The 8409-nt window shown below is 40.4% G+C and overlaps 1 protein-coding gene across 3 annotated transcripts in view; it reads right to left on the reverse strand.

The window, feature by feature from the left end:
- Positions 1-8409, reverse strand: part of JAK2 (Janus kinase 2) — a 91912-nt gene that overhangs the window by 58133 nt on the left and 25370 nt on the right. Inside the window, exon 1 of one of the 3 annotated variants that reach the window (XM_035888749.1) lies at positions 6263-6444. The exons of the other annotated variants lie outside the window; for them this stretch is intronic. The gene's annotated coding sequence lies outside the window, so the exon portion shown is untranslated. Of the gene's footprint in view, positions 1-6262; positions 6445-8409 lie in introns of those variants that run through there. 3 annotated transcript variants of the gene reach the window in all.

An 8409-nucleotide genomic window follows, 5' to 3' on the forward strand; every position in this document is an offset into this window, starting at 1 on the left:
ATACAGACCGAATAGTATAAGAAAAGAGGAGGGGGGGGGGGGGGGGGGGGGAGAGAGAGACTGGTGCTTCCCCTTGCACTGGAGAAGAGTCAAATTATCATCATATCATGCCCGGTACTTACAGAACTCTGTTTTGCGTATGATTATGCAATTCAGTTGTATGCTTCCCTTTTAAAGAGAAAGAATATATTCCCATTTAAGATACACTTACAAAAAGCTCCCTATATTCATACTGTGTATTTCCCCAAGTTCTGAAATAAGAATGACACAAAATTTTTTTCACGATTCTTGATATTAAATCCTGGAAAGGCACAAGGAAATTGCAGAAAGCAAGAACATAAGAATTGTGCCCCAACAGATCAAAAAGCTCCAGCAGACTACCTGACATGGATCCAAGAAAAAAACATAATGGAAAAGCAAATAATGATTTAAATAGGGGATAAAATGGCTGTAGAATAAATACCTACTTGAAATATAACATTTTTCTCTTTCTCAGAAACAAGAATATCAAATTACTGGGACAAGCAGTCAAGAAAGCAGTAGATTCTGTATTTCTTGATTTTAAAACATCGAGAGTACATGCACTGTTGCAAAATAGGCTTTAGATAAACCCATGTTACAGAACTTGGTGGAGGAGGAAAGCCAAAATGTAACTGGTCTGTGATATATAGAAGATCAGATAAGATACAGTATTCTTTTCTGGATTTCAAAATGTGCTGCTATAGATTGTACTATTATCAGTTCCTTTATGAGAAGGCATTAAAAAATGAAGATGAAACATTTATAGCATGACAGTATTTTTAAACTGATAAGTTTTTAAGTAACATGACAAGATTCCCACTGAATTATTTTTCAACTATTTTTAAAAGTCTATCTGATGACAGAAAACTAGAAAAAACTCAAAACACTCAAGTCTCTCAGTACGTAAGTCAAATTTCAACACAAGCTTTGCCTCTGGGCCCTTAAGTCTAGGGCTTTCCTCTACATTTCGATCTTGGATGAGTTCCCACTACTCTAATGAAAGTTCTGCAGATGTACCCACTCGGTAACGTGAACCAAGACACATCAATTCTTCCTGCTAGACTTCAAGTCAGGTATCATACTGTTGCAATCTTGCCTAAAGGTGATATTTTCCCACACACTTTTGGAAGGAAAATTCAAACCTACCTAAAGTGATATGTTCAAAATTTAGGATACTCTGCTCTCTAAGTAACAGAACAAGATGGGCCTTTTCCTAGATCAACCTCAAACTCACAAACCCCTTCAGTTTTCTACAGAACTTTTCAGCATATTATACATACTTATTTGCAGCTTCACCTCAGTTCTGCCAAGCTAAGAATTTCAGACCTCTCTGCCAGGGTCTGGAACAAGCTGCTGCACAGGAGCAGACTTTCATGGACCTCAAGAAACAGTTTGCAAGTCAAAACAGAAAAAGATTAAGTATTCCACACTACTTAACTTCTGGCTAACAAAGAGATGACAAAAAAAAAAAAGCTATGACCATGATGCAAGGAAAAACCGAGATAGCCCCACAAAAAAGGCCTGTTAAAGATACTGCAGACTGCTTGACACTTTTTATTCCATTGAATACAATTACTTTTAATTAGATAAGCTGGAGCTAAGCCTAGAATACAAATGAAATACAGTGTATTACAGCCAAATTTTTGTAAATTACAAACTACACTCAATAAGACATGTCTTCAGCTGAACTAGTGACTTTAAGAGGTTTTTGCACATACATTTTGGGTATAAGACAAGTTGCTGAGACCCACTGAAATACACTAGAAGTTTAAAAACAACCATGGTCTCTCCTCTTTTTATGCGTGCTTTGAGCTCCTGAAGATACACCCTAACAAACTACAAATTACTATAAACACTGCTAGTTATTGATTTGTTAAATTTATATTCCAATTAGCAAACTAAAACCAGTTAAAAATCCTAAGCAGGAATTAAAAATGTCTGAAAGGACCACTTCTGACCAGGCATTCCAGTAGCTATAAATGGATACCTCTCTACCCTCTCCTGCCGTTAAGCATTTGCCAGATCTGCTCACCTACCAGTAAAAGATCTTTTAAATAGATTTTTTTTTTCTTAATTGGTACATAGTAAGGACTTTGACCACTAGTACGTGCAAGAAACAGTCCACCCACACCTAGATCCAAACTAAACATCATGGTATTTGTCTGCCAATTCATCAAATAATAACTGAATTGAGTTTCATTTTGTTAAAGCAAGTAAGGTCACAGTGCAATTGCATCCCTCTGACTGGCACACAGACAAAAAGAAAATGTAAAAAACTTTACCCAAATAACAGGAGAAGCCAGACCATGGCCTTAATTTTTTAGATCACTGATAGCATTCTTTGGTATCAAATTTATTTAAAAACAAAACCTCACAATGCAGCTTTGCTGTACCAGACAGAGCACGCTTCTGTTAGTGACAACTTAGCCTCAGTGCCATCAGATTATTTCCACTATTCTAGGCAATTTTTACCTATTTGCACAACTCCACAACTATGCATAGAAATCTTCATATTTTCAGTTTGCATCACACTTGAGTACTAGGGTGCTTTACATAAAACAGTGTCACCTCTCTTATTTTCCAGCCATAACACACGTACAATGGTCTAAACTATTTGCCTACGTTCATGCTGTGAGCCATATGTAGATCAGATATAAACACAATCCTTTGTTTCACAAAATAATTAATAGAATAAATTTAATTGTAGAGAAAGAACTACCTCATAATTCCTATCAAGGAAAGTAAATAGTTGAAAAATTAAGTAACACCATAAAGGAAGTGCTGTTGAAATCTCCAAACCACTTAAACACTGCAAAAGGAAATCCATTTTAAAATTCAGCCCTTGCCATAACTCTCCCCATACACAGTGTCTCAGTTTCGTTTTTCAGTTTTAGTATATACAGGAAACCTCAGGCAGGGGAAAGAAAAAGAAACTCTCCTGAACACAGAGTTCAATACAAAGGGCATGTGTAAGAAAAAAAAACCCCAAACTATACCAAGGGAAGAAAAAAGCATTAAGCAGGAAAGACATAGGTGCAATATATTTAACACGTGTCTCAAAGTTAACACAGTACAATGATTCTGCAAACCGTTTCCATTCTCAATTACTCTTTAGAGTTCAGTAAAACAAGAATGAGGTAACAAATATGACTCTGTGAACACCTCTGTCAAAGCCTGTGGGTGTACTGTTCAGTACCTCATAGGTGACCAAGATATGACTCACGCCTTCAACAGAAGCAGGATTCTTAATGGCCCTGTGGTATTGATCCAGTCTAAATGCCACTACTACGTAGACTTAATGCCTCTGCATTATTCCAAGCAGTAAATAAAGTAAGTTCACAGAAATGGGCTCTTGTTATTCTTCCATCCCCATTCAGGACTGATGGGTTCTAAAAGAAGTGAAGTTTATCTCACTTAGCAGATGCTTCCCCTCTCACTCCCCTGAAAACTGTTCATAGACAGTATCACCATTTAACACTTGACCTCATCAACTTACTGGCATAAGCAGAATACGTCACCATAACCACATGTAAGGACAGTTTAAGCTAGGACAGATCCTGCCAGTTACTTCGGACAGTCAGAATTGCAAGTGGTGGTATAGCAGTTTCTTTTTGAGAAAAGAAGTGAAGGTAGTTTGATGACTCTCATAATCGATGAAGGATGTCAGAGACCCACTAAAACCAAATAATGTAAGAAGTGGTAGAGCATAACAGTCTCTTTTCTTGCACTTCCTTTTACCAGCCACATGCTTTTGTTGACAGAAAGAAAAAGAGCGGGCAACAGGAAAAACAAGCAAATCCTTGGGGGTGGGGGGGAAGAAAAAAGAAAAAGAGAGAATCAGGAGAGAAGAGAACAGGATGACAGATATCAGAAACTGATGGTTACAGCAGAACATAAGATCTTCTACAAAGGTTTGAGAATCCCTTACTCTAAAACCTGGATGTTGCTTGAATAGTCCTCAAGTTTGGAATGTGTTATTAGATCAAAAGCACAGATGAGTATGCCAAGTCTGAGCCCAAATGCCTCAAAAGAAAGCTGTTTTTCCTTTCCCTATCCCTCCTCCCCGCCAAGCTTCTCTAATAGAGAAACACTCCTTTCTCACCTCTCACCCGCAACTGGGTACAGAACCAGGTTCAAATTTTAACTGAAAGAACCTCAGTCACTTAGCATTTACTCCACCTTGTTTAAAACCAATTAAAGTTGTTTAAAAATAATTAATAATAAATTATTAAAATAATTAAACTGACCCCACCTGGAGTACTGTGTCCAGCTCTGGGCTCCCCAGTTCAAGAAAGGTGAGGAACTCCTAGAAAGAGTCCAGAGGAGAGCAACTAGGATGATAAAGGGACTGGAGCATCTCCCCTATGAGGAAAGGCTGAAAGAGTTGGGCTTGTTCAGCCTGAAGAAGAGAAGACTGAGAGGGGACCTCATCAACACATACAAGTATCTTAAGGGTGGAAGTCACGAGGACGGAGCCAGACTCTTTGCTGTGGTGTCCAGCGACAGGACACGGGACAATGGGTACAAACTGAAACATAAGATGTTTCAGTTGAATATGAAGAAAAACTTCTTTACTCTGAGGGTGACAGAGCACTGGCACAGGCTGCCCAGGGGGGTTGTGGAGTCTCCTTCTCTGGAGATATTCAAAGCCCGCCTGGATGAAGTCCTGTGTAACATGCTCTAGGTGAACCTGCTTTAGCAGGGGGGTTGGACTAGATGATCTCCTGAGGTCCCTTCCAACCCTTGCCATTCTGTGATTCTGTGAAAAGTTAGTGGATTGCTAGGCAGGCATGACCTTAATACATACAGGGTGAAACAGGTGATTGTGCATACGCAGACGAAAAAACCTAGCAAGTTGGAACCTACTTGATCTCAGTAGGTACAGGAAAATACATAGTAACTATTGAACGTGACCAGAAGTCTGGACTCCATTTGATTCCTAGAAAAATCCAAAAAGAGGAAGGAAATTAAGGCATCCTGCCACAACCAACTTCTGCCAAAGCACTGGCAGTGACAGACACCAGAGGGATGAGATACTCCATGATGGGAAAGGAGTGAAGTAAAAGCAAGAGCCTCAGTTCAAGTGGAAGACTGAGACAACACACTGAGTCATATGTGGGACAGAAATCAAGAAAACTAGTAAAAGGGTAGATACTTGCCCTACTTTATCTCCTCCACCTCTATGTTCTTGTCTTGTAAGAAAGAATACATAGGACACTTTCATTCCCCTCCCATCTCTTGACAGATACAGTCTCTCCTAATCAGGTCCCAAACTCACCCAAGTAAACCAATTCTGTATGACTCCCCACCAAGGACGCTCCTTTCCCAATTCCTTTGGGTTCTGTGCGTCTGCCCAACATCCCCAGGCTACCAAATCAGATAATGCAGAGCGTACAGTTAAGGATCACATCCCATACCACAGGGTAAGAAATTAATGAGTTTTCCATTCCCATGGTGTCCAAATCGTAACTACATTCAAGCAGAAAGAAGAAGCAACAATAGCTGCTGTTAAAAATATACCACAGGTGGTTGGGTGGCTTCCTCCCACCTTTCCTTTCTGGAGGGAAGGAGAAATTATTTTATTTTATAAAATATTTCTTTGGTTCTTCCACCACTCTCCAAAAAACATTTATTTATTCTCTCAGGGTGCTGGAAAAGTTGACAGAGGAGGATTCAGTCACATTGCTGAGCCACAGGGGGTGGTGATTAGGATCCTTAAGGCAAGGATTTCAGTCATTTCTTCCTCTTTAAACATGGGGAGCAAATGGGAAACACCTCAAAGGCAGCTAATGCCTTGGAGCATTACATGCACAGCTAATGCTTTTGAGCATTAAAATTACAAGTGCCACCCTCCTGTTGCTGACATTTGCAGAGCTTTTTTCTTATGAAGACAGAATAAATGAAACCTGTAAAATCATATTTTAGAGAGACAGAAAGTAAGAAGTGGGAGAAAAGATCTTTATGGGAAAAATCACCCCATCAGGGGTGATTCACGGGAAAAGAAAAAAGGAGAAGGCTTAAGGAGTCTTTCAGTAGAGCACTTGAGCAAGACCAAGTAAACGCAGCTGTCCAAGTCACCTTCTGAACCTTCTCATTGTCTGTACAGTGTGTAAAAATACCAGTAAAAGTGATTGTTACTGCTCAACAAACTTGAGCCAGCATGGCAGAAGAGGACATGCTAAGCATATTCCCAATGACAGAATAAAGAATGTTTAGAGTCTCAACTACTGACAAGTGTTACCTGTTGCAGAGCCAACCAGTCTTACTGAAAGAAACCAGAACACTTAATACTCGTCGTAACATGCTCCTCCAGAAGAACAAAGCAGCTCTAATCCCTGTGGTTCCAGCCAGGTACTCTGTGATCTGCCACTCTCAAGCAGAACAGGGAGATAGGGAAGTAGCTGTGTTATATTTTCTTACCACCTGAAACATAAAATAGCCAGATGGTTATAATTATTCCTAGTTTGGCTCATCTCCCAAGTGCATACAAAACAGAACTGAAGAAACAGTTCTGCGGGGTCCAGCTGCTCACATGTGTGACCTTCAAAGCTGTTCAAGTTTTTCTTGGGCAGTTTATGCAAACTCTGCTCAGATAAATCAGTTTTGCTTCTTCCTGGACACAAGAAATAACATGGTTTTCCACAGAGCTTTTAAAAGAGCCAGCCTAAATATGAACAGGCTTCAGCAAGGTGTGCCAACTATTCTAGTGATTCTACATAAATCTTTGAAAAGGTGTATAAAATACATCAATGTCAGCCAATTCCTTCTCTAGCCAAACAGACATGCAATCAGCACTGTGAGTTTCAGTGCTCTACTCACTAGTGGTCTTGATGGACAGTCAGCTCCCAGACAGCTTTTGAAGCAGCTTGTCATTTCCCCTTTTTGCATACAGGGCTTCCCCCCCCAAACACAGCTTGTTCTTGTACTATGAGTCTGAATGCTTTGCAACCATACAGAACAGGTCCCAGCACAGCCTGGGGAGAAATAAACCTGGATATTCAGAAGCACTAAAAGCAAGGGCAACACAATTAGCTGATCCTCACCTGCCAATACTAAGTTAACATTGGTCTTCCTACTGTCTGATTTCTCAGCCACACTGTTCATTTAACTTTGATAGGGGTTGTATGACATCCAACACACAGCAAATCCTCCCACAATGGATGGTGTCTGTTTTATCTATTCACTGAAGCGTCTGTCAAAGTTAATTAAATGCACTTGTGGTACATCTCCTTCCCTTAGCTGCTTTACATAGCATTATCATAATATAGATGACAGATTTATGGAAAATTAGAGATAGGTACCTGCCTTTCAAGTAAGGTTTTTTTTCAGCCCTTGAAAAGAATTCAAATTAAAGACAACTTTTTTTACTTCAAGCACTTGCCTAAATTGCAAGACTAGTGTAAGGGTTTTTAATTAACAGGGTGTAGGTTTTTGATCAGTAAAGTATCAGTTTTACGATCAGTAGGTATCACAGCAGGAGACAGTTCATCACAAATAATTTTGTGATTATTAACAGTTTCCCTAGACTACCAATGTGATAAACCTGAAAAATTTAATTTCTCTTCCATCACCAGTACATGATGTGAATTTCCTACTGACTACTGCCCCAGATTCAGCTGTCTATTGTACAGGGAAAGACATTGGCAGAGTGATGCCTAGTAAGTTCCTAATTAACTGTTACTACTTAATACTTCTTTGGATGTTGCTCACAGTGGTTGACTGAAGCCCAGTGACCACTGTAGACATACCAGACAATGTAACAGCTTTTGAAAAAGGCTCTAATAGGCTGATATTCTCTACCAGCATATTGTTTATGGCCATGTAATTTTCAAATACTTTCTATGATGGTGTGACAACAACAGTGGACAAAGGAAAACCAATGGATGTCATCTATCTGGACCTCTGCAAAGCCTTTGACACGGTCCTCCACAATATCCTTCTCTCTAAATTGGAGAGCTATGGATTTGATGGGTGGACTGTTTGGTGGATAAGGAACTGGCTGGATGGTCGCATCCAGAGGGTAGCGGTCAATGGCTCGATGTCCGGATGGAGACCAGTGACAAGTGGTGTCCCTCGGGGGTCCATACTGGGACTGGTGCTGTTTAATGTTTTCATCAATGACTCAGACAGCGAGATTGAGTGCGCCCTCAGCAAGTTTGCAGATGACACCAAGCTCAGTGGTGCGGTTGACACACCAGAAGGACGGGATGTCATCCAGAGAGACCTGGACAGGCTGGAGAGGTGGGCCTGTGTGAACCTCATGAGGTTCAACAAGGCCAAGTGTAAGGTCATGCACCTGGGTCAAGGTAACCCCCAGTATCAGTACAGGCTGGGGGAAGAAAGGATCGAGAGCAGCCCTGCTGAGAGGGACTTGGGGGTGCTGGTGGA

Source organism: Egretta garzetta, unplaced genomic scaffold (assembly GCF_000687185.1).
Source record: "Egretta garzetta isolate BGI_Z169 unplaced genomic scaffold, ASM68718v1 scaffold831, whole genome shotgun sequence".
Classification (NCBI taxonomy): domain Eukaryota; kingdom Metazoa; phylum Chordata; class Aves; order Pelecaniformes; family Ardeidae; genus Egretta; species Egretta garzetta.